Consider the following 27,698-nt stretch of genomic DNA (forward strand, 5'->3'; position numbering starts at 1 on the left):
ACAAAACTTTTTCACAGCGCCATTTTAAGCAAACTTTCCAATGAATTTTAATTAGTAACTACAAATAAACAAACCACCTGTCTGTTTCGCTAACAAAGTGATAGTTTTACAATCATTCAGAACTCACTCTTCGCATAAAATAGACGACGCTATTTCTATACGATCATTTATTCATACATTCATACGAAAACCCTAATCATTCACACACGAAGTCTTGACAGGACTTGAACCAACCACAGAAATCGTCAAACGTTGATAAGAATAGACGACGCTATCTCACCCTTCTCACAAGTTTGGATAAATCCTACTACTCTTTTCACAGAAAGTTTTAAAACGGGCAACAAGTCCCTATGCTAAATGCTACGATTTCATAGGCAATCCTCACCATAACATTTAACCAGACAATCTAAAGTCCCTAAACTTGTGTTGTACGTCCACAACACGTGATATATTCTATACCACAATTCTGAAACAGACAAATGCACTGTGTAACTCTTCTAGTCACACCACCTTGCCGGCAAATTACCAGGAATTTTTCACACTGCTGGAAAAAATCCTTACGACTACATATAACAATCGGACAAAATCAGCAACTTAACATTTGTTAAACATCAATCCTATGATTATACCAACATATATGTAACATGCATGTCAAAAACAACATATAACCGTACGAATGCTACCAAAAATTGATCCAGCGCTCCTACTAAAATTCTTTATAAATGACGTCACAATCCACTAACACACTTACCAATTAATACCAGGCCCATAAGAAACAACAGAGCAGCTGAATCATGAGGCGAATTGATCTGATATGTTGTTAAACTAATTACAATAAACAAGACCAGCTTGTCATTTTAAAAGTTTATTCAAACATATTCAGGAAATCTTAGATTTTGGAACTTTATTATTGCATAAACTTTATTAGCTCTTTATTAATGTCAAACATTTAATTTTTATTAATTCAGATTAAATCATTAATCATTGGCTCAAAAATAACTGTCAATTCAGCATTGCACAAAATAATGAATTTAAAGAAAACATAAACTTAAGTTAGCTTTCTGACCTGGAAGGGAAACAAATTAAACAAACAGTTGAATGCTTACGATCCAAAGGAAATCAGACAGCACTTCGCCCTCAGGAAACAGTCAGCCCCGTTCCCTTCAAGAGGCCCAATTTTTATATCATTTTTGCTCTCTAATTTAACTAAATGTATTTCATTCAAAAAGTTCAGCACTCTGATTGGTTGATGGCTGTCAGACCACCAAAGCCACCTCTTCCAGGGTATGAGCGTCACCATGCTATTGTTCGTTGACATAGAGTGACATGACTTCCGAGCATCTTTGCAACATTTTAAAAAGTTGCTTCTTTAACTTCCACCAAAGCTCGGCAAAATCTTTCCCTGTTACTTCCTCGGCCTTATAAAAAGAACATCCAGAGCAGTTCATGAATAAGTCTTTGTCAGAGCCACAGTCTTTTCAAAGGTGAAGCGCAAAATACAATTCTCCATGGAAAGTTTCCAAGATGACTGCACTTGGCTCCAACTCTGCTCACGTACAGGCCGACCAACTTTTCTTCAGAACCAGTACTAGGCCTCAAAACCATTCTCGGGCTAGTATTAAACAAACACAAAAGAAGTGATTAATTCAAGTAAAGCAAACCCTTCTGTACCACCCGACCTTTGCTAATTATTAATTAACCCACTAATAAAAGACATCTAGCAAAAGCGAACAAATAAAGCAGCACATAAAATATCTACCAATCTTCATGTAGTCAGCTTTTACTTTCTGAAAGAGTAAAAAGATGATTAAATGATACACAGACACAACATAGGACAAACATGTAAGCACATATAAAAAGCACGTGCCATGAATAATCTGCCGCATATTAATAGTGACAAAGACAAAAGGACAAACATGACAAACAAAACAATATTAATCACGTGTTACAAAACAAACTTGCAAATGCAACAAGAGCACATATTATTAGTACCCGCGTGTTCATGTGTGGTGCAAACTTAATCTAAGTTGATTAATTCAAACAAATCGTGCAACAGCTTATTAATAAATTAGTTCATGTTATGGGAGATTGAATCCACAAGTCAGAATAAAATATTTTCTGAAGCTCGCTTCATCAGTTGGCATGTACTTCATAAAACAAACATCCTATAAAAATATATTCAGAATTCAAAAACTTCTATTTCTTTAACCTGGGGGATGTTTCACCGTAGTGCACCCCATTAAATCAGGGAATTGAGAAGCATTTATTATAAGTGATTGTTTTCAACCATGAACTTAGAAACATTTGTGCTTCCCCACTCTGTCAGCCATGCCATTGTATGGTATTGCACTTGCCTCATAAAGTGCTTACTATTCCTGACAAGGTGTTAAAGAGCTTTATGACAGGTAGCAGGCTACTCGGTAGCCCAAAGTTAGTAGTTAAACCAGCGGTTATTAAGTAATGTTGTAGATGTGTTGGTCATTGGCTTAGGTTTGTGTTCTAAGGAATCTGAAGACTTTCTTCTATTTTCAAGTAGTGATAACGTATCAAGTTAATATGTGTTGGGGTTAGTTATTAGAGTGAGTTAATACAAGCGCCAAAAGTTGAGGAAAAAGGGTGGAGGAGCTTATATACTGTAAGACAGCAAAGAGAGGTTAAACAGAATGAGATACTGATTCATGGAAGCAGAAAGAGAAGAGCAGAGATGGTATTGGTGTTGCAGGAATGGCTACTCAAAAGGAGAGTTTATGATTTGCAAGGTGCGGTTTGGTCAGTTTACTGAAGTATAGTAGAGTGTAAGGCAGGCAGGCACAGGGAAGGTAAACGCAGAGGCACTTAGGCATGCGGAGGATGGAGTGTGAGGACAGAAAGGCATGGAAGAAAGTTACCCCTAGATATATATCAGGTTATTTTCATGCAGGGTTTTTGGGAATGTTCAGGTGGAACACCCTCCCCACACAGCTGCGGCAGACTCAGGACCTGCTGACCTTCAGGAGACTTCTCAAGACCTGGCTGTTCGAGCAGTAGCTGCACCCCACCCCGCTCAGTGCCTTGAGACCCTCATGACTGATTAGTGCGTTCTACAAATAATTGATTGATTGATTGATGCAATTTGAGGAAGTATAAAGGCTTAAAGTTCATTACCTCTGGGCAGGTGATATAAGTTGTTCTGCCTCAGCGTGTTCTGTTTGACTGTTGATGCGTTTGTCACTGCAAGTTCTATTTACCTGGATTGCGAGAAAAAAAATTACATTGACTTTGTATGGGGTACTGAGTCAATCAATCACTGAATCAACCAATCAGGATTTATAAGGCGCAACAAATCAACTGTGAGGGTCTCAAGGTGCTAGAGATGTTTGCTGCTTCGTGGTAGTCTGTTTATTCAAACAGCCGGATCTTGAGTCTCTTCCTGAATTCTCCAAGGGATGAGATGGTCCTCAGGTGCAGGGGACGGTTGTTCCACGCTTTGGCTGCCGGGTGTGAGAAGGAGCGCCCTCCACTTTTGCCTTGGCGGATCCAGGGGGTGTTTGCAAGAGGGAGGCAAATCGTAGGTATCTGATAGGGAGGTTTAGGATGAGTCTTGCTGCTGAGTTTTGTATTGTCTGTAGTCTTTTCAGGAGGCGTGCAGTGATTCCTATTTAGAGTGTGTTTCCATAGTCCTGCTGGTAACGAGGGCCTGTATGACGGTCCTTCTGGTGTTGAGTTGAGGCCACCCGAAAAGCTTGCGAAGCATGCGTAGGGTGTGGAAGTAGGTGGATGAGAATGTGTTTACCTGTTTTTTCATCAATAGCTTGCTATCCCAGATGATGCTGAGGTTGCAGGCGTAGTCTGTCGGTGCAGGGAATAGGCTTAGTTCAGCAGGCCACCTTACGTCGATCCATGGCGAGGTGTTCTCAAAGATGAGGACTTCTGTCTTGTCTGAGTTGAGTTGATTCAGAAAAGGGGGTGGTGATGAACAGAGTGTCTGAATTAAGCAGACCACTCTCACCCAGTCAAGAGATCAGGGCTAGATCCAACACCGTTTTTTAGCTCACTGCACCATCCCAGCTCAGAACCTGGCTACATGCAAATCAGTCTGTCCCTGGCCCAGTGCATCATGGGAACAGGGCAGACCAAACTACCAAGCCAATTCTTCACTGGAAAGGAGACAAGCTTCCCAGTGTAAGAATTGGCTTGGTAGTTTGGTTTGCCCTGTTCCCATCATGCACTGGGACAGGAACAGACTAATTTGCATATAGCCAGGTTCTGAACTGGGATGGTGCAGTGAGCTAAAAAACGGTGTTGGATCTAGCCCTGATCTCTTGACTGGGTGAGAGTATTCTGCTTAATTCAGAAACTCTGTCCATCACCACCCCTTGTTGTTAAATGAGTTGAGTTGAGGCAATTGTTCTTTATCCAGTCAGTGACCTTTATCATACATCTATGGAAGTTGGCTCTGATGGTGGAGGGTTCTTCTGACAGAGAGAGGATAAACTACGTGTCGACGTAGGAAAATTATGTTGAGTCCATGCGCTCTGAAAGTGTTGGCAGGGAAGTCATGTACCTGTTGAAGAGGGTGAGGCCGAGGTACAACCCTTGGGGGACTCTGCAGATGATCTTCTTGGGTTTGAAGGTGAATGGTGGGAGACTGATTCTCTGCATTCATCCAGTGAGGTATGAGGCGATCCATTTGAGGGAATCTCCCTGGATCCCGAAATGGTGGATTCTGTTGATCAAGATGTGATGGGAGATGGTGTCGATGGCGGCTGACAGGTCCTGGAGAATAAGGGCTTCAGTTTTGCCGCGGTCAAGGAGGGCCCTGATTTCATCAGTAAATGCAATCAGGGCTGTCTCTGTGCTGTGGTTGGCTCAGAATCTAGATTAAGTGGGCTCCAGGAGGTTGTTGTGTTCCAGATGTTTGGTGAGTTGCTGGTAATAGGCTTCTCGAGGTTCTTCACTGGAAAGGTGAGTAGAGAGATGGGCGGGTAGTTCTTCGGGTTCTGCTGGGTCAGCGGATGGTTTCTTTAGGAGGGGCCTAACTTCAATGTGTTATCAATCCTCAGGGAATAAGGCCGAGGTGATGTAGGTGTTCAGGACTTTCTTGAGCTCATCACCAATAGTCCAGCTCTTGAGGTTGAAGAAGTGGTTAGGACAGGAGTCAGTGGGTGCACCTGATTGTACAGAGTTCATGCTGGAGATCGTGAATTGAGTTGTGAGAGTGTACCAATAGGTGAGCAGGTTTTTGGAGTTTGTGTTTGTGGTGAGAGCAGGCTGATGCTGTCGTGGCGGGGGTTGGGGTTTGAAGTTTTCGTAGAAGTCTGAGATCTTGTGGGGGTGATGTAATTATTGCTGGCTGCAGGGCTGAAGAACTCCCTTTCGATAGAGAAGAGCTCAGTGTTGCGGTTTGTCCTACTTTCTATGTATTCTGCTAGGGCATTCTTCTTTATCTCTTGCAGGAGGTGGTCATATTGGTTGGGTGCTGTCACGAAGGTGTTATGGTCTCCTGTCTCTTTTCTGGTGGACCACTTCCTTTCTAGTTGTCGGCAGTTGCGTTTAGTTAAGTTCAGCTCCATGGTGAACCAGCTGGCTCTTCTGACAGGTCCTTTGGATTTGGCAGGCTTGGTGGGGCAATGGTGTCAGCACATTCTGTGTTCCACTGGGAGAAGTTCTTTACAGCCTGAACAGGATTGGATGTTGTGTCTGGGAGGTGGGAGGTGAAAGTGTAGGTCCACAGGTCTTCTGCTATCTCTTTCCAGTTTTTGGAGATGGGGGGCATGATGGTGCCAGTGTTGGTAGGTCCTGAGATACTGAAATGGACCCTGTAGTGGTAGGTCCAAGCGAGCTGTGAGGCGTGGTTATACTTGGCTCTCGCTGGACGTAAAGATGGTTTCAATCGTGTGTCCTGAGATGTGGGAGGGGTCGGTGACAATTTGCTTGAGGCAGATGTTGCTCATGCTTTTCAGGAGGTCAGTTGTGATGTGTCACTAGGGTCATCGTGGTGGAAGTTAAGATACCCTAGGAAGATGTAGTGATTGGAGTCGATTGCGATTGGGGTGATGAGGTCAGGGGGTGGTGTTGCAGAGGCTGTGGCATAGTCCTGGTGGTCTGTAGACGAGGGTGCCTCTGATGGTGCTTTTTTCGTCTGAGTGAAGTCGAGATGCTCCTTTATCCGGGTTGGGTTGCTTTGGGAGGTCATGCAACAGATTGTGTTCTTGTAGATGATGGCAATACCACCTCTGTGTTTGTTGGTTCGGACCCAGTGCGTTATCTTGTTGCCTTCAGGGTGGCAATGGCAATGTCCAGTGCATAGGCAGGGTTCAGCCAGGTCTCTGTGATGAAGATGACGTCCGGGGTGAGTGATGAGATCGTGTCCCGGATCTCTGTGGTATGGTTGCTGAGCGATCGTGGGTTAAGTAGAATGCACTAGAGTTTTGAAGTGGCGTTCTCGGTCGGCGTGTTAGACGCAGTCATGTATGCAGTGTCTGCAGCGTTGTTGGTTGGTTCGGTATTGCAGGTGAAGCGACAGTGCTGGCAGGGGCACTGTCCCCTGGTGGTACATAGAGATGTGCGTCAGCAGTTGTCATTGTGCTCGGGATCCAAGGCTCGGAGGTCTGCGATGCAGTATCTGTGCATATCCGGAGGGCCAATGTTCCTGGCGCTGGGCGTGGTACAGACATGGACGGGTGCAGATGGGCTTGCCTTTAGTGTGCGGTGGCTAGCTGGCCGTGCACCTGCTGTGTGCATCTGTCTTGCAAACTCCATTAAGTAGGTCCTGGGAAGGGCGCTGGGTGGCTGGAGCAGCAAAGAAGCAGGAAAAAGGAGTGATAGGTGAGACTCCTGAACGGTACATGCAACACTAAGATAACAGTGAACAAAATAGCGCTAATACAGACTGGCACAACAAACAAGTTACAGGCAGAGAAGCAAAGTTATTTGCAGTCTGGCTAACTATTAACAAGCAGCGAAAATGACTTACTTGCAGCAAGAGAACAGAGACAGAACAGGTTCCAATACACAGCAGAACCTAATGTGCTGCAGGTCAGAGTCGGGAGCCCTGCTAGCAATGAGGAGGGAGCGTATCAAGGATCTGAGTGGTATGTCTGGATAATGGTTTGTTAGGTATGTCTGTTGACATTCAGACTATCAATACGTTTTGCATTGATCATACGGTGATGTGTGTGTTTGAGAAATGTGCATGGGTATTAAGTTTGAAGGGAGGTGTGGTTCTTCCTGATATTAGCGGTTGTTTGTTAGTGGTTTTGCTATTTTAGCATTTCCTTGATCTTCGAGGGTTTTGGAGGGTATTTGTCTGTAAGCAGGAAATGAGAATTTGTGGATTCTTTGTGAATAACCAAATCTTAATCAACTTTCTGAACTCTAAGTGGTTTTCGCTGGGTCTGATCATTGCAGGTAGGGAATTCCAGAGTTTGCCACCCCTATAGAGAAAGTAATGCTACCAATCGTGTTCTTCTTGTAAGCAGGAAGTATTATGCACAGTGCCTGTCTGTAATGTACATTTCTGGGTTGGGAATAATTTTTAATTTTTGCTTGAATGAATTTTTGTACATTGTCATTATTAGCTCTGTTAATGATGTGTAGTAGACTGAAAGAGGATCTTCTGGCTTTTGGGGGTCGTTGTAGAGTCTTCAGGAGCGGAGAAATGTAGGTTTGAAAATTTACATGTAGAAATAGTTATTCTGCTGAGTTTTTGATTCCTTGTAGCCACCTGAGAGTTGCGAGTGGAGTGCTGTGGTATGATCCGTTCCCATAGTCAGATTTTGAGAGGATTAGTGATGTTGGTGCCAGTACCTTTTGAGGAAGCTGGAGATGTGGAAAGGTGTATCAAAATGTTTTCATTATGTAGAAGAATGACTAGGACATCCTGTCCACTTGAGTATTCATGGAAAGTGTAGGATCAGAGACAATTCTTAGATTTATCATGTCTATGGCAATTTTTGTGGCTATTTTTTGTGGGGTCCAAGCTCATAAGGTTAACAAGATTATACTTTCCTAATCATCGAAGGTCAGAATTTCAGTTTTTTAAGTATTCATTTTGATGATTCCACATCATCCATCTACGGCTATGAGGCAGGTGTTAAGTTCTGATGTTCATAGGTGTCGGAAAGTAGGATCTGCTTTCATGGTTACCCACACTTCTTTTCTGGTGTCATTCCGTTTTCTGACTAGTCTGACTGGGATCCAGCTAATCAGGACGCCAGTCACTATGCTCTCTCCCTAAATTAGACTATGGTAAGTACTTTGGTACCTTCCTAATTGGCTATAGGGGTACCAATCTAAGCCCCTAGTATATGGTATTAAGGTCCCCAGGGCATAGGTACACCATAAGTCTCCCATGGGCCGCAGCATGTATTATGCCACTCATGAGAGATCACTCAAACTGTGACTACAGGCCTTGCATTGCAGCCTGTGTGAGCTTTTGCTAGCACCCCTCACAACAGATATATGTTTTCTTATATCTGAGGTCACTGCACTTAAAATATATAAGTCACCCCTAAGGCAGGACTTTCAAGGCAGAATGCAGGGTGCTAGGTTATAAGTGTGAGGGTGCCCTGCATGAGCAGGAACTCCCAACCATCCCAGAGTCGATTCTCCAGGCTTTGTAAGTGCGGTCAGCCATTTTACACATATAGTGGACATCAAGTCAATTACAAGATGCCTAACTGTATATTGGCTGCACCGAAACCGGTCATCGCCATTGGTATTAAACATGTTGAACCCCACCCCAACACCAATTCCAGTGTTGGACGTAGGATCCCATGTCCTGGGTGGCTCCCTTAGGGAGCCCCCTGTATTCCCAGCACCAGCCTTTCAGGGTCTAACAGCAAGCTAGTGCTGCTGCCGACCACAGACACAATTCTGCCCTGCTGCTGCTGAGCTGAGCTTGAGCAGGGGAAGGTAGAACAATAGGTTTCCTGTCACAGGGAGGTGCGATCACCTCCCGGACAGGACTTAGTGTATTGGGCTGGGGTGGGGGCACCGCCCAGCCCCACCAGACTGCTTTGAAGGGCACATTTTGGTGCCCTCCTTGCATACTCCTGTTGAAACCAATTCAGGGAGCCATTGGCTTCCGCTCTTGCATAAAACTGCACAAAGGAAATTGAGTATCCTCCCCACTGTCCAGCCCCTCTTCTGGGAGGGACCCCTGAATCGTCCCAACCCTTTCCTTTGGGTACTTAAGGGCTTACCTGTAGGTGGCTCTTCAGATTTGTTGTGGTACAAGAGTCAGATCCGAAACCACTTCAACTACAACCGTCTGGGCACCTTGGACTTCGCCTGGAACCGAAACTGCATCAAAGAAGACTCCTGCTGCTCCTAGTCTCGTGGTCCTGCCATTCTTCTGCATCATCTGCTCCGGTGCTTCATCCAGGTTCTTCTCCAGGCCTGTGGGCATCAAAGACACCCGAAGTAATCTCCCTTGGAGTGAAGGAGTCACACTCCTGCTTCTGCAGGCACGCAACAAAGCTGACCAGTCTGCTGATCCTTAGGTCTCATGGGCTCCGAAGGGTTCACCTACACAGGTGGTTATTCTGCAACTCCCTGGAGGCCTGCACTGTCTCCTCACCAAGTTTGAGGCCAGTATTCCTTGTTGGAACCACTGGAACAGAACCCCAGTGCAACGCATCGATTTGCTGTTGCCAAGGCTTGTTGACTCAGTCCTCCAGAGATCTTCAGGCTACAAGAGTTTCCAGGCTCCAGCATCTCTTACTGCCAATATCTTCGTCCTCACTGCATCTTCTGCACGTGGTCCTGCATCCTTGGTGAGCTGTTCGAGGTCCTCTTGCGACTTCTGTGTCTTTGGCCTGTGGGTCCTCTTGAGGGTCTTCTTTGGCTTTAATGAGCTCCCTTGCTTGCTCAGGGCCTGCTCTGAATTTGAAAATTAACAGCGTGGTGTCTGCATAACTGTGTTGATAACATTTAGTAGTGATTTCATGAATATGTTAAAGAGCAGAGGTGAGATGGTAGATCCTGGTTGAATCCCTGTTTTTACACAATAAGGATTTGAAGAGCAAGGCAGTCTGTGAATCTGTTAGGATCTGCTGTTTAGGTAAGAGGAAATCCAGGTGAGGGTGATGTCATCTAAAGCAACTTCTTTTAGTGTAAGAAGTAATGTGTCATGGTGTACTGTGTCAAAAGCTGTAGAAAGGTCCAAAAGTAGTAATGCAGCAAAACCATTTTTGTCGACCATGTCTTTAGGTCATCTCAGATTGTGATTAGTGGCTCACTGGTTAGAGGCGGCAGACCCGGAGGCTGAGAACGGCCCGGGACCAGGGTTCGATTCCCGACGCGGCAGGGTCGAGGACCAGGGTCAGCGGACTGATAATTCTCGCCTCGGTGCCCACTTTGGGCAGTGATCACACTCGGTAACTCTGGGCATTAAGCTTGCCTCATCGCTACAACGGCTCCCCACAGACGCCGGGGATGCCTGGCTTCACCTTGGAGATACCCAGCATGGGACCATCTCACAGGGAAAGCCAGGACGGGTTCCCCAGCGGTCATTCGCGCCAGGATACTCCGGTAGTAATTGAGCGCGCTACAAAACACCTTACATTACATTAGATCAGATCCGGTTCCTCTCCCCAGGCGGATTCCTGTTTGCCATTTTGAGAGTAGTTCAGTTTCTTTTATTCTGAGGTCTGGCGAAATCCTGCTCTTTCCATATGGGCCGGGATGCCCGCCACCCCTACCAACACCAATTCCCCATGGGAGGAGACAGACACGGGTTTGAACTTTTGGAAGGCGGGGGGGCCTTACCCCCCCGGCCGTATTTATTAAAATATGAAACAAAATGTTAAACTTTAAATTAAAACGTTTCATGAATCATGTACAATTTTAACTTCCATTACATTTTTGATGAAGACAAGTTTTTGGCTAACCTTAACAAATCTCTAATACAAAGGTTTCCTAGTCGAGTCTAGCATCCTGCAAATGCATCACATTCTAAGATAAAACTGTACAACCTAGCATTAAGGGCCAACGGCAAGGTCTTAACCGGTGTCAGATCCCTACTACCAAATTCCCGCCCTCACGGTGTGAGTGGCGCATGCACAGAGGACTTTACCCTCGCAGCCAACTGTAACTTCACTTGTCGTGGGGGCCCCCTTTCACTCGACGCCATCTTAAAGTTGTCCGAGTCCTCGTGCGAGGTATCCGTAAGAAGGACAGCGTGGACTCCCCCCCTTCACAATACTCTCTTCCGCCGGAGCGGATCTCCGGCCCCCGGGAAATTCGTAGGAGGGGCATATAGCCGTCTCCCCCTGGGAGGGGCCTATGGCCGTCTCCCCCTGGGCGACCCATCCGTATTGGGTGCTGCCCCCCCGGGCTCCCATCCATACTGGGTGGCGCTCCCTTAGGGACCTTGAAATCACTGCTCACCGATCATGACCTTACCGCCCAACCAAAATAAATACGACAGTTGTTTTTACCTACTAAGGAGAGAAAATACGCCTAATCTGTAACAGCTTGACAATTCACCAATTTTGACATTGCTACAAAGGAAAAAAGTCCTAAAGCATAAGACAATCATTATTTATTTACTCCATTCCTCTACGTTTCTACAAAGGAGAAAAAGGCCTACAAGCATGTATTTCATCGAGGGCATACATCATGATGCAAAAATGACTGTATATTTTATTACACTCGAATAATCACCAACAATTACTTTATTCCACAAACATTGCAAACAGGGGCTGGTGGGTGGGTCAAAAATTGCAGCTTGTTCCCTAGAGGGCTCACGAGCGACGAGTGGTGCAGCCTTCAGAGCACTGGAACAAGAGGAAGCTTCGTTGAATTCCCGCTCTATTTATACATCTGCGGGGAGGGCGGGAGCCCGCCTCAGTTACGCCCATCCGTGCAGGGACTTCCGGGCGGGTGTCTGGGCCAACCTTTTCTGGGCGGGAGGGGCGTGCTCCGGCTATGCCGCTTCGGGCATACCAGCTGGGACACGCCCCCCGCCCACAATAGTTTCCCGGGGGATCGGGGCACCCATCCATACGTTCGGGGGGACCGAGTGGTCTTCCCTTTCCATATGGGCCGGGATGCCCGCCACCCCTCCCAACACCAATTCCCCATGGGAGGAGACAGACACATGTTTAAACTTTTGGAAGGCGGGGGGGCCTTACCCCCCGGCCGTATTTGTTAAAATATAAAACAAAATTTAAAACTTTAAATTAAAACGTTTCATGAATCATGTACAATTTTAACTTCCATTACATTTTTGATGAAGACAAGTTTTTGGCTAACCTTAACAAATCTCTAATACAAAGGTTTCCTAGCCGAGTCTAGCATCCTGCAAATGCATCACATTCTAAGATAAAATTGTACAACCTAGCATTAAGGGCCAACGGCAAGGTCTTAACCGGTGTCAGATCCCTACTACCAAATTCCCGCACTCACGGTGTGAGTGGCGCATGCGCAGAGGACTTTACCCTCGCAGCCAACTGTAACTTCCCTTGTCATGGGGCCCCCTTTCACTCGACGCCATCTTAAGGTCGTCCGAGTCCTCGTGCGAGGTATCCGTAAGAAGGACAGCGTGGACTCCCCCCCTTCCCCACACTCTCTTCCGCCGGAGTGGATCTCCGGCCCCCGGAAAATTCGTAGGAGGGGCATATAGCCGTCTCCCCCTGGGAGGGGCCTATGGCCGTCTCCCCCTGGGCGACCCATCCGTATTGGGTGCTGCCCCCCCGTGGGAGGGGCCAATGGCCGCCTCCCCCCGGGCGCTCCCATCCATACTGGGTGGCGCCCCCCTAGGGACCTTGAAATCACTGCTCACCGATCATGACCTTACCGCCCGACCAAAATAAATACAACAGTTGTTTTTACCTACTAAGGAGAGAAAATACGCCTAATCTGACAATTCACCAATTTTGACATTGCTACAAAGGAAAAAAGTCCTAAAGCATAAGACAATCATTATTTATTTACTCCATTCCTCTACATTTCTACAAAGGAGAAAAAGGCCTACAAGCATGTATTTCATCAAGGGCATACATCATGATGCAAAAATGACTGTATCTTTTATTACACTCGAATAATCACCAACAATTACTATATTCCACAAACATTGCAAACAGGGGCTGGTGGGTGGGTCAAAAATTGCAGCTTGTTCCCTAGAGGGCTCACGAGCGACGAGTGGTGCAGCCTTCAGAGCACTGGAACAAGAGGAAGCTTCGTTGAATTCCCGCTCTATTTATCCATCTGCGGGGAGGGCGGGAGCCTGCCTCAGTTACGCCCATCCATGCAGGGACTTCCGGGCGGGTGTCTGGGCCAACCTCTTCTGGGCGGGAGGGGCGTGCTCCGGCTACGCCGCTTCGGGCATACCAGCCGGGACACGCCCCCCGCCCACAATAGTTTCCCGGGGGATCGGGGCACCCATCCATACGTTCGGGGGGACCGAGTGGTCTTCCCTTTCCATATGGGCCGGGATGCCCGCCACCCCTCCCAACACCAATTCCCCATGGGAGGAGACAGACACATGTTTGAACTTTTGAAAGGCGGGGGGGCCTTACCCCCCCGGCCGTATTTATTAAAATATGAAACAAAATTTAAAACTTTAAATTAAAACGTTTCATGAATCATGTACAATTTTAACTTCCATTACATTTTTGATGAAGACAAGTTTTTGGCTAACCTTAACAAATCTCTAATACAAAGGTTTCCTAGCCGAGTCTAGCATCCTGCAAATGCATCACATTCTAAGATAAAATTGTACAACCTAGCATTAAGGGCCAACGGCAAGGTCTTAACCGGTGTCAGATCCCTACTACCAAATTCCCGCACTCACGGTGTGAGTGGCGCATGCGCAGAGGACTTTACCCTCGCAGCCAACTGTAACTTCCCTTGTCGTGGGGCCCCCTTTCACTCGACGCCATCTTAAGGTCGTCCGAGTCCTCGTGCGAGGTATCCGTAAGAAGGACAGCGTGGACTCCCCCCCTTCCCCACACTCTCTTCTGCCGGAGTGGATCTCCGGCCCCCGGAAAATTCGTAGGAGGGGCATATAGCCTTCTCCCCCTGGGAGGGGCCTATGGCCGTCTCCCCCTGGGCGACCCATCCGTAGTGGGTGCCGCCCCCCCGTGGGAGGGGCCAATGGCCACCTCCCCCCGGGCGCTCCCATCCATACTGGGTGGCGCCCCCCTAGGGACCTTGAAATCACTGCTCACCGATCATGACCTTACCGCCCAACCAAAATAAATACGACAGTTGTTTTTACCTACTAAGGACAGAAAATACGCCTAATCTGTAACAGCTTGACAATTCACCAATTTTGACATTGCTACAAAGGAAAAAAGTCCTAAAGCATAAGACAATCATTATTTATTTACTCCATTCCTCTACGTTTCTACAAAGGAGAAAAAGGCCTACAAGCATGTATTTCATCGAGGGCATACATCATGATGCAAAAATGACTGTATCTTTTATTACACTCGAATAATCACCAACAATTACTTTATTCCACAAACATTGCAAACAGGGGCTGGTGGGTGGGTCAAAAATTGCAGCTTGTTCCCTAGAGGTCTCACGAGCGACGAGTGGTGCAGCCTTCAGAGCACTGGAACAAGAGGAAGCTTCGTTGAATTCCCGCTCTATTTATTCATCTGCGGGGAGGGCGGGAGCCCGCCTCAGGTACGCCCATCCGTGCAGGGACTTCCGGCGGGTGTCTGGGCCAACCTCTTCTGGGCGGGAGGGGCGTGCTCCGGCTACGCCGCTTCGGGCATACCAGCCGGGACACGCCCCCGCCCACAATAGTTTCCCGGGGGATCGGGGCACCCATCCATACGTTCGGGGGGACCGAGTGGTCTTCCCTTTCCATATGGGCCGGGATGCCCGCCACCCCTCCCAACACCAATTCCCCATGGGAGGAGACAGACACAGGTTTGAACTTTTGGAAGGCGGGGGGGCCTTACCCCCCCGGCTGTATTTATTAAAATATGAAACAAAATGTTAAACTTTAAATTAAAACGTTTCATGAATCATGTACAATTTTAACTTCCATTAAATTTTTGATGAAGACAAGTTTTTGGCTAACCTTAACAAATCTCTAATACAAAGGTTTCCTAGCCGAGTCTAGCATCCTGCAAATGCATCACATTCTAAGATAAAATTGTACAACCTAGCATTAAGGGCCAACGGCAAGGTCTTAACCGGTGTCAGATCCCTACTACCAAATTCCCGCCCTCACAGTGTGAGTGGCGCATGCGCAGAGGACTTTACCCTCGCAGCCAACTGTAACTTCCCTTGTCGTGGGGGCCCCCTTTCACTCGACGCCATCTTAAGGTCGTCCGAGTCCTCGTGCGAGGTATCCGTAAGAAGGACAGCATGGACTCCCCCCCTTCCCCACACTCTCTTCCGCCGGAGCGGATCTCCGGCCCCCGGGAAATTCGTAGGAGGGGCATATAGCCGTCTCCCCTTGGAGGGGCCTATGGCCGTCTCCCCCTGGGCGACCCATACGTAGTGGGTGCCCCCCCCTGTGGGAGGGGCCAATGGCCGCCTCCCCCCGGGCGCTCCCATCCATACTGGGTGGCGCCCCCCCTAGGGACCTTGAAATCACTGCTCACCGATCATGACCTTACCGCCACAGGCCGGATAGTTGACCGACTATCCGGCCCCCCCACACCTCCTAAAGGTCATGTCTCCTCAATGCCGTTAGCCATGCTACGAAGTCTCCTATGAGTAAGTCATTCCCAGCCCTGGACAGGTGCACCCCATCATTCAAATAATAGTGATCGCCCGAATACACCCATGGGGAATGCTTTGTAAATGAGTAGAGCGAAACAGTTTCCCAATCTTGTTGTTGACCCTCTTTACCGAGTGGTTCAACGCCGACACCGACAAACCCCCCCGCCAAATTCTTCTGGGAATCATGTGGGACCAGGCAATCGTACACCCCGGGAGCCTCTTAGCCAACCAACTGACTGCTGACAATATGTGCTCTACTAACACCCGCCTTCCCAGTTTTACCAAGTCATTGCCTCCCAGATGCACTATGATTACAGATGGCGGTGACCTGTGCCGCCCTAAGAGTTCCTCCACAAAGCTCTGAAATTGTTCAAAACAGAGGTCTCCTTTCCCATGAAAGGTTATTCTGAACCCATATTCCTCAGATGCGTGAGTTGCGTCACCTGCATTGAATATGTCCCCGGCACGCCTCACGTATGAGTGGCCCACGACCCAAACCACTTGATCTCCAGTCGGTGATCCTTTCTCACTGGTCCTCTGGTGTTGGGCCGATCCCAATTTTCGCCCCGCATTACAGGCTTGCGAAACTGTAATCCAAACAAAAGACAACAAGCGTGAGTGCATTTCATCAGTCTTTTACAACATGTGCAGTCGCACATACCTCTTGAAACAGTTCGAGGACCACCGGCCTAACTGTTTCACTTCCTCTGTACCCAGACCCCGAGCCGTCGCCTCAGTAGCGGCCCCTATTCTGAATGAGTGGGTCCTAAAATCACACAGGTTCAAGCCCGCCGCCGCAATTGTAATTGCCAGCACCCTCCGAAATTGAAATCTTGTCAACGGGGTGCCGTCCACATGTCTAAGCAGGGTCCCCCCCATGTTGTCAACCTCTATGCCATGTAGTCCTCCAAATACCTTACTGGACAACTGGGGTTCCCCCGGGCGCGCTGCAGTACCACACTACTCCCCAAAGCCTCCTGGTCTGTCTTTGACCTGGCTATCGAGATCAGCAGAGAATCGCCCCTTATTTGGACGTGATCCCTGCATAGACCTCCCCCCACATCCTTCTTATTCCTCGCCACGAGTTCACTTACCCGCATGGCCCCATGGAATGCCAATGCGAAGGCCGCTCGGAACAGAATTACCTCACTGTGCGAGGAGCACGTCTCATCCAGTTTCGCTAGTAGCAAGGACAATCTGTCTAACCCAATCGGGTGCCTTGTATCCTGTCTGCGACCCTCCAGGCGCTGCCAGCCGCGGAGTGCCTTCCTGACTAAGAAGGAACCCGTCGGGTCCCGAATCCCGTGGAGCTGTGCCATGAATGATATGGCCGCCCTATATCTGTTGGCGGTTGCCGCCGATCGGCCTTCCTTATGAAGTGCCACCAGAAACCGGAGCAAGGACTCTTCCCGCCCCCAGCTTTGCCCCCCTACCGGCCCTTAAAAGGCGCAGTATGAACGGAACTCTCCTTCATAAGCTTTCCTCGTCCTGGGCGCTAAACTGGCTGCCACGAGGTCTTGTAGTCCGGGGCACCGATCTGCCATAGTGCTTCGGGGAAAGGTGCTTCCACTAGCTCTGCTGTGGGTAGATAACCCCTGAAAGCCTGCATGTGTGAACGAGAGAGTGCATCAGCTGCATTATTCAGCACATGCCTTGCCCTGAATTGTACATTCAATCTCATGCATCGTAATACAATTTCTTTCAACAGTCTTAAGATCCACTTGCAGCGTGCAGCCTGGTGATTAATGCACTCGACCACCGTCATGTTGTCTGACCAAAACACCACTGAACGGTCCCTAAAGTCTTCCGGCCATGCCATCAGAGCCACCCAAATGGGGAATAGCTCCAAGAATCCAATGTTACCTGTCAGGCCGCTTGCGTGCCCCCACGCCGGCCATGTTTGTGCCGACCACCGCTTTCCAAAGATTGCGCCAAACCCCACGCTCCCCGCCGAGTCGGTCCACAATCCCAGTTCGTCCGACGAGGCTGGGGGTTTGTTCCACACCACCCGACCGTTGAAATCCACCAGAAATGCCAACCAAATGCGCATGTCCTGGCGAACCTCTGCCGACAGTCTAGTGCGATGGTGTCCTTCTTTAAGGCCCACCATAGCCTGTGCTATGGAACGTGAGAAAGGGCGAGCCATCGGCATCACTCTTAAGGCAAAATTAAGCTGACCCACTGTCTGTTACAAGTGGTGTAGGGTCACCTTTTCTTTCTGGAGACATCGTACCAAGGAAGCCCTGAACTTGGCCACCTTCTCAACTGGCAGACGGAAACACCCCTCCACCGAGTCTAGTTCAATCCCCAGAAACTCTAGTGAGGTAGATGGCCCCACCGTCTTACCTGGCGCCAATGGGACCCCAAAATCCTGCATGAGTGTGCAGAAGTCCTGCAGCGCTTGTGCACAGTCCCGAGTGCCCGCCGGGCCCAAGAAAAGGAAATCATCCAAATAGTGCATCACCTGTCTATGCCCAGTGGCCTCGGTGAATGCCCATTCCAAAAAGAAGCTAAACATTTCAAAATAAGCACATGAAATTGAACAACCCATGGGCATACACTTATCCATGTAATACTTCCCTTGAAACGTGAATCCCAGCAGGCGCTGGTCCTGAGGGTGTACCGGGAGTGACCTGAATGCAGATTCAATGTCTGATTTCGCTAACAATGCACCGGGGCCCAGGCAATTCAACAGCACGACTGCGTCATCGAACGATGCATATCTCACTGAGCATACCTCAGGGTCAATAGCCTCATTAACCGAGGCCCCCCAAGGGGCCGATAGATTGTGGATGAGTCTATACTCCCCCGGGTCTTTCTTCGGAACCACTCCCAACGGAGAACACACAAATTCCGCAACTGGCGGGCAGACAAATGGACCTGCTACTCGCCCCAAGCTAACTTCTTTCGCTATCTTTCTGGCGGCCACCGCCGGGTTGTGCTGTATAGATAGCTGGTTCTTACAGGAAGGGTTCCCCCGAAAATTGCCCGCTGGGATCCTGAAGCCATATAGAAAGCCATTCCTCAAAATCCCGGCGGACGCATGATCTGGGTATTGGTTCAGCCAGGGGGTCAAAGCCAAGATATCAACGGGCGAAGATGTTTGCTTCCAAGGCACCACATCAATCCTGCTTTGATCCCCCCTTTCCACCTGCACCATTGGTCTTGGATCGGCAACTGGTTTCAGGGTGTGAGGAATTCCCACAGCCCGAACAAGCATGCCGGAACCTACACGTTCCTTGAGGCCTGGTACAGGTTCCTTTGTTGAATCCCCAACAAACCCCTCGCTTGCCTCCATTCCCACCAGACCTGGGATGGGGATCCCCCCCGGCGCTCGCCCGAAAGGGCTGCGACAGCTTCTGATGGAATGCCCCAGAGCCACTCGTACTTGGTACCGATGTACCCGCCAGTCCCGGCAAGAGCTGAGCATGCCATGACACTGTATCCAAACAATCTCATGTCAAGGCCTCGTTAAACTCCTTCGCTTTTCTAAAGGCAACATCGTAACCTTTCCATTCATTTCCCCCGTACATTGCATGGAAATTCATGATCCTGTTCTGATAGCATGCTAAGTCAGTCAACACTTCTGGTTTACGCTCCCCCATAATTGCCGAAAAAATAGAAAAGGCCCTGACCCAGTTCACCATGGTCTCATCGACCCTGAATTCCGCCATCTTGGCCCGCCATACGCTGGGGTGCCACAAATCTTTCTGGGTCTTTGCATATTCTAACTCCCGATGGTCAGTCAAAAGTGAAAACATGTTGATGTACTTATCTCCCCACACCATCTCTTTCGTAGTCATGGGAATGTGTTGCGATAAACTTTCCCGCCTTGAAGGTACAGGACCCTCCCCCACCAATGGCAACGCTCTCTTACCGGTTTCAGCCGTCTTTCCAGCCGTGTCCGTTGTCTTCGCCCGACCGTCAGTCGTGACCCCCATCTCCACCTGCGGGGGAATAGAAGGTACACTCGCCGCCCCGGCATCCCTTGACTTCCGCAACTGCTCAATAATTAATCTGGCTTCTTCAGCCGGGTCTCCCGCAGCCACTGATCCCCCTGCTCCCTTCTTTAGCCATGGTAATACTGCCGCTAACTGCAGCGCTAGTTCAGGGGGCATTTGGTCGTCCCCAATTGGCGTGATCACCACGGGAATTGGCAAACCCCCATCCGGTCCTGGTACCGGGCTATCTACCGGTGCAATGGGGATGTCCGCGCCTGGGCTCGATGGAGTTACCCCTGGGACCTCACCGGAACCTGCCCTCCCCTTCTTCTTCTTACCCTTATCCCCCGGGGTGACGTTCGGCAAGGCCGGTCCTATGACTCTTTTAGGCCGCCCCGAGGGGGCATTCTGGGCCGCCACATGTTTCTTGATGGCCGCTAAGCCACGACCGAGCTGATCCACTTTACCCAACTTTCGGTCCATCACCGCCACTTGGTTCACCAAGGTGCGTAGCATCCTCTCCATCTCGGAGCTCTTTCCCGCTTTCTTGCCAGGCATGACTTTGATCACTCCATCCGACTTGACCCGCAAGGGTGACTCGATCTCCCACACGACTGATACTGAAAGAGAAAAACAAAGATTACAAGTTCTCAAAAATTGCAGCTTGTTCCCTAGAGGGCTCACGAGCGACGAGTGGTGCAGCCTTCAGAGCACTGGAACAAGAGGAAGCTTCGTTGAATTCCCGCTCTATTTATCCATCTGCGGGGAGGGCGGGAGCCCGCCTCAGGTACGCCCATCCGTGCAGGGACTTCCGGGCGGGTGTCTGGGCCAACCTCTTCTGGTCGGGAGGGGCGTGCTCCGGCTACGCCGCTTCGGGCATACCAGCCGGGACACGCCCCCCGCCCACAATAGTTTCCCGGGGGATCGGGGCACCCATCCATACGTTCGGGGGGACCGAGTGGTCTTCCCTTTCCATTAGATTGCTAAGACAAGGCACATTTGAGATTGGTCAGTAGCTGCTGGGATCTTGAGGGTATGAGTTGTTCTTCTCAAGTAGTGGGTGTATGTATGCCTTTTTTAATATCTCTGGGAAGGTTCCTATTTTTAAGGAGTTGTTGATAACGTTTCTGACTAGGATAGATTGCTGATCTTGACTGAAGGATCTATTTCAAAATGTGAAGCGAGCAGGGGCTGCTAACTTTCAGGGGGTTGCTTTAGCATTGGTGGCGCCCAGTGCAACAATCTTTTTCAACGCTCCCTCCCATGACCTCCCCCTGAGATTCACTCACTACTACCCAGCGAAAGTGCTCCCAAATCTCCTAATTGCCCCTCTCTCACATACATTTAATTTGTTTTAAAGCGCTGGTAATAGCTGGCTTTACTAATTCACTCAACTATCCACATAAAATACAGATCTGCTCTTACTATCTCTCTCATAGCAGGAACATTAATCACAAGAGTTGTGTTGACATTTTTATTGCTATCTGAAAGCTTGATACACAAGGAACTCTTTAGCAGGTGCTTTTAAACCATAAGTTATTGCTAAACACAGCACCCAGATCGGCACACTGGTCCCACCGCTTTAAAGCCGGCCGAAAATAGCATTTTACAAAGCATGCTTTTACTTTGCGTTCTATTACAACGCGGTCGTTACAACAATAGAATGCGATACCTTTATATCGCAAGTCACTACATCGACTTGTTGTAGGGGGCGCGCTGGACTTAGGAATAATATAATTTACTATTCCAACTTCAGCATGTGCAACAGTAGGGAAGGTGTTGGAATAGTAAATTATTCTATTCCTTAGGTTAGAGCACCACCTACAGCAAGTTGATCTAATGACTTGCAATGTAAAGGTATCGCGTTGTAACAACGCGGTCGTCGCAACAACCGCGTTGTCGGTGTAACGCGATGTAATGACAGTGTTGTAAACGCTGTTTCTCAAGCCGGCCCTGATAGCATTTAGTAGGTATTCAAATTTATAGGTGTCATTTTTCTTAGAAAGCTGATATAGATGAATGTTGAGTATCTGCTGTGATTGTTGCTGGCCGTATAGAACAGGAGGAGTTGCTTCTTTTGGTTGTTGGATAAGAATCCAATATGTCTGCTTTGTTTATATAATGCATTTCTAGTTTATTGCAGGAGTATTGTGAAAGTTAAGTGGAGGTTTGGCAGCTCTCTGGATTGCAAAAATCCTATTTTATGGAGTTCCTTGGCTGGGCATTTGACATTATCGATCCTGCTTGAGTAGTGGACTCGTGTTTACCTTTTTTATGTATGATTTGTTCATTGTATTCTGTCTTCACAGAGGCGTATTTTTTGTGGGCTCTTGGACTTAAGCCATCTGCGTTGAAGTGTTGAGAGTCCTCTTTTAATTTTGTCAGCTCCTCGTTCATCCAAGTGGCCTTCTTCTTCCTTTTGCCTTTTTTCGATGTTGCTTTGGGGATTAATACGTCAAAGGCTGAAGACATGCTTTCATACAGTTTTTCAACAGAATTGATTGTTTCTAGTTGAGTATTTTTAGGAGTGCTTTTTGACTCCTGTATGTTTAGCTTATTCCATTGCCTATGGGTAATAGTGGGTTGGTGGGCTTTAGCTGATATTGCATTTGGGTTCTTAATAAGAAGCAGTGCTTAATTTGAGTCTGTGGTTTCTGGTGATAGGCACCAGCACTTAATTGCCAGCACCGGTATTTAATTGCCTGAACATGCACTTATGACAGCTGCCACATGGTGACGCTGTTTGTGTAATTTAAAGATGAGCAAAGAAACAGTTGTTTGTTGATTCAATAATCATTAAAAACAACTAATACCTGCCACTCAAGCCATTCTTAAAGCTTTGGCAGCCTCAAACAGTCTGGATTGCCACACTTGTAGCAGTGTGATGGTTAGCAGTTGTGTAAGTACAGTGGCAATGTGTGGTGCAAACTGTGGTAGTTTTCTGACGAGGGCGCAGCACTTTAAAAAAAATACAAATTAAGCACTGATAAGAAGGTAATGATCGGTCGATGAAATGGGTGAGTTTTTTAAAAAAAAGTGGTTAGTTATGGATTTGAGACATCCAGTGTATGTCCTGCTATTTGACTGTGTCCAGAGATGATCTGTTGTAAGTTGTGTGTATTCAGACCTGATGTGATAGCATTTGATTGAGGTATATTTGGTTTATCAAATCAGATATTAGGTCACCAAGTACAAGTATATTGGCCAGTTTTGTTGATAGATCTAAGACTGTGTCAAAGATAGCATCAGTAAAAGCTCCTTTGTTGGGTGGAGGCCTAGAGAGGATGAGGAATGCCACACGTGAAAGTGGCGTTTTGTTGGAATCTATCTAGCAAGAAGTGCTTTTTCGAAATTGGTGATTGTTCTTTCAACCTGGTGATGTTTTGGTGTCCTTAAGTACAATGGCTAGTCCACCTCCTTTTTCTCCTTCACGGTTATGTGTAATGGCTTGATAATCACGGCGATAGATTCACGATACTATTCATGAATAAAACCAGGTTTCATTCATGAATAGTGTCTGGTATGTATCTGTCAGCAGGCTGATCAAAGATGTTGCATTTATGTTGTTATCGTTACAGGCAATAAAATATTGGCATAGATAGTCAGGTCCTCTGGATTTATGAGATTGTGCAGCATGCTGTGTTTTCTGCATAAGTATGCATATGGATTTGCCACGTATTCCATCAGCTGCATAATCTGCAGATTACAAAATATATAAATTTCTAGGTGAAACGGTTGAAAGGTTTCTAAAAGCATGGCAAAGTGTGTTGCTGCGCAGTAGAAGGCCCTATACAAAGGTAGACCGGCCTTTTTTCAGTTGCTTCTTACTTTTTTGGGGATGTTAAACTGTTCTAATGAGGTGAAACCTTTGCCCAGAGAGTATAAATGCATAAAAACTATAACATTATGAAATAATACTATCACAAAACAAGCCATATTAGATTGCATAATTTGCCTTTCCTTGCCGCATACTTTATCAACCCTGGCACATAATTTTAGTGATCCTGAATATTGTTTGCTTCTGACCCCTGCTTTGTGCAGAAGCAGAAACTGAGCTCCTTCGAGAGATGACGCATGGATATTCTTGAGTTTGACAACTTTGCAGCAGCATCTGCTTTTGTTTCGTTTTTGCAGATCAATGTCCTCGAAAAGAGTTTGAAGCCGCAGCCTGCAGTGGCTTGATCTCGTTAGCTTCAGGGCTAGAGGGGGTCTACATTAAGTAGACAATTTACTATAAAGATTTGCAGGGAAGAAATGCTGGAAAGCTAGGTGGGTATAGTTAGGGTCAGTCACATCCAAAGCCTGTGCTTGATTTGTATCTCATTCCTCCCCAGTCCTAATGGTTTAAAATGTAAATGTAACATGACATAAGTTGATAGGTGTGCTTATGTCCCCAGTGATGTGTGTGTTAACCCTCTTATGTTTGATTCAATAACCTATAATCAGGGCCATTGGACTCGTGATTCTGTGACTGCAGCTTTTTCTGCATAATTATGGATTTGCCACATAATCTATCATCTGCCGATAACCTGCAGATTGTGAATAAAAAGTTGTTTCTACTCAAACGGATCAAAAGTTACTAAAATTACTGTAACACATGTTGCTGTGTGGTGGTAGGCCCTATGCAAAAGGTGTCTGGTCACCTTTTAGTTGCTTATTACACTATTTGGATATTCAACGGGTACAAATGAGGTGAAACCTTGTTCCACACAGTGTTAAGATGTTTAAAACTGAAAAAATGATCAAGTAATACTATTATTCCACATAAAAATAAATAAATAATACTAGTACAGGCTACATCACACCATATAATTTAACTGTCCGTGATGTATAATTTAGTCAACCCAGTCATATCATTTGGCCCTCCCTTGCTAGATATTGCCAATGGCCCTGTCTGTACTATTTTTCCATCCATAATATGATTTAAGGCCAGGCGTAAGTACACATGACAAATGAGTCGCCTCCTAGTTCACTAATAGCATTGTGATCAGGGCGGGGGCAAGCATGTTTTTCAGTTCATGTTTATGTACTCTCAATGTTAATAAATACCTCTCAAAGTAGAGGTATCATCTGATATACTACTATGAAATACTTTGGCATGTTACAGAAATTCACTTTTCTTAGCACAGGGCCGCACCCACCTTCTTAAGTCCCCAAGCGTAGGGGGCCACCAGCCTGGACGATGCGGGACTTGTGGTGGCACATGACATAAGGATAAGCGCAGCCCAAACCCTTGGGGCAAATACTTAAGGAAGCATGATGGACTACATCTCCCAGCAGTCACACGCATAGTCTAATTCATAGCAGCTGCATATCAGCGTGCAATGGGACTTAAGAAGGTGGGTGTGGACAGGACGTCTGAGCTCCCGGCTCCGCAGCCCGTCTGCTGTTTACATGACATCCTGATCTTTATTCCTGCCTACGGCGCGAGCAAATGTAACCACGAATGCGCTGACACTTTCCGCATTCCTCCGATGTGCCCGCCGGCTTTTTTGGTCGAGGATTCATAGAGTTTGCCGACTTTGGACTTTGCCCACGCACTCTGGCCCGACCACCGCCACCGGACACCGCTGATCACGTACGGTGAGACGACCTGGGGCAGGACCGGCGCCTGGGGAAATGTTACCGGCTGTGGAGTGGGCGGCTTGGCGGAGCCTTCTTAGCGACGGAGAGAATACCTGTATGATTGGGTCCGGGCTGGCGATATTTCCTTTGTCATGCTACCAGTGGTCAGAGCGGTATCCATTTTAGAGCGCCCACCACCCGCATTGCTATACAGCCGAGGGCTCTCACATCGTGCGAGCCCCGTATAGCGAGCAGTATCTCTTCTTGCCTTAAATGCTATTCCTCCGCCCTATGGAGTCGCCCTCCCCCCTCCGATGTGGGCTGACTGCAGAGATGGTGGCGGCGCCGGTCTACCTCGCCGAAAAGACGGAAGCCTCCATATCCCTGACGCAAGCTGCCCTGCCTACTGTCGAGCTGGAGGGTGCCCCGGTGGCGCCTTTGCATACTGCCGCCATGCTGAAGCGGGGAGCAGACCTGACCTATGGTGATATCCTTCTAGCCCTGGAAGACTTGAGGGCGACACGGTGGCAAAACACTCGAGAACTGGAGCGGAAGATTGATGTCGCTATGCCATCCAGGGAACTACTGCGGTTGTCTGACCCCCCAATGCCTCTCATTCCCTTCGAGGCGGATACAATGTGGCGACAGGGGGATACTGTGGAACGTCCTCTCCTTGGCTACAGTGTCGAGTGTTCTTTTAATGACAAAGTTGCAGATACAAAGTTCCCTTCCACTCTAAAAGCTGAGACTCTGCCTCTGCAAGTGTTGCCACGGCTTCCTCAACATCGCCGGAGTGTGTGCCGTTCTGTGGGGAAAAATGTGTTGGTCACTTTCGATGTGGTGATGGTCGATGATTGGGAACTCTCGCTTCCTCTTCCTCTGCGTCTTCTATGCCGGGAGCGGCCATCTTGCTCCTTTGTTCTGCCTGAGGTACACTCCCAGCGGTGGCCATGCTTGGTGGGGTTTCAGCGTTCTGGCCAGGGCTGATGTTGCCTCCCTTGATGATCCAGCCTGACCGCCTGGCATGACCCGGACTAGAATACTTGTCTATGTATTTGATGTGCCGCATGCGTGTAATTTGCTATTGTTGATTGCGGGGGTGGATCTGTGGGGCCACCTAGGATCGGGCCAGGGCTGGGCGATTTCCTTTAGTGTGCTGTACGTATTGGCGGGCGGGGACTAGGATGGGACTGCTAATTATCTGATTTATTCGCACATTTAGAATTGAGTCTCCCCACCTGCTGCTTTGCTTGCTACTTCAGTTGTGCTGATGATACTTAGGGTGGGGGATGCTTACGGGGCTGGTGGTGACCGGGAGTATGTTAAATTTTCCTCCTCCTGCCTTTTCTGGGAGTCGGAGACTGGGATGTTCTTTCCCACTCTCCAGACTCTCTTTCCCACTTGGGGTTCTTTTGGGGCGACAGGCATGCCTATTGGGGGGGGTGGGCCGTGGCCTTCCGCTGGTATGCAGGGTGGGGGGATGGGATGTGTTCTATGTCTTTTCTTTGTCTCTATGGCCCTCTTTCTCTTTCTTTCTCTCCTCTTCTTCGGTTTCTTTCTCTTCTATGTTCTTTGTTTCTTTGGGGTCGGGGTTCAATGTTAGTAGGGAGTTTATTGTGTTCTATCATTCTGTGGTATAGCGTTTGCTTTTAGTTCCTGGATGGTGGCCACCTGTTTTCTTACAAATGCCTTCCTCTATAACGCCTCCTTCTGGGTGCTCCGTGAACGGTGATGTCTCTCCTGGTCAGTGATCAGCTTCGACTCTTTTCGTAGTTTACTACATCGTACTCGACAAAATCATAAAATTAAACCTTTTCCTATCCTGACATTATGGTTCTACGTTCTACACGATACTTCTCACTCAGAGATTGCTTTAACGGCGTTCTGCCCTATTGGTTTTTTCTTTTATCCTTTTCTGATATGTCATAGCGACCGGCCCGAGGGGTTGTAGGCAGACGCTGTGTATTGTGCATTTAACAAAATAAAGGTTTTTAAAAAATAAAAAAAATAAAAAATAAAAAGAAGGTGGGTGTGGCCCTGTGCGTTCTTCGACTACAACGCCTCTGTAGAAGTGAATAACGAAACGCGTCAGGCGGCAGACGTATGCTTTTAAGAACTGAGGAATTAAGCTGGGCAACCTGAATAAAATCGCTTGTTTGGGGAAAAGCGTGTCATGTTGTGAGTGCTGCTCGACTTGGTCACCCCTTGGAGCTTTGATGTTTAAGCGGCAGGCCAGCCGCTGAGCGGGCACCACCCCAAGCGTAGGGGGCCACCAGCCTGGACGATGCGGGACTTGTGGTGGCACACGACATAAGGATAAGCGCAGCCCAAACCCTTGGGGCAAATACTTAAGGAAGCATGATGGACTACATCTCCCAGCAGTCACACGCATAGTCTAATTCATAGCAGCTGCATATCAGCGTGCAATGGGACTTAAGAAGGTGGGTGTGGCCCTGTGCGTCCTTCGACTGCAACGCCTCTGAAGAAGTGAATAACGAAACGCGTCAGGCGGCAGACGTA

Source organism: Lissotriton vulgaris, chromosome 6 (assembly GCF_964263255.1).
Source record: "Lissotriton vulgaris chromosome 6, aLisVul1.2, whole genome shotgun sequence".
Taxonomy (NCBI): domain Eukaryota; kingdom Metazoa; phylum Chordata; class Amphibia; order Caudata; family Salamandridae; genus Lissotriton; species Lissotriton vulgaris.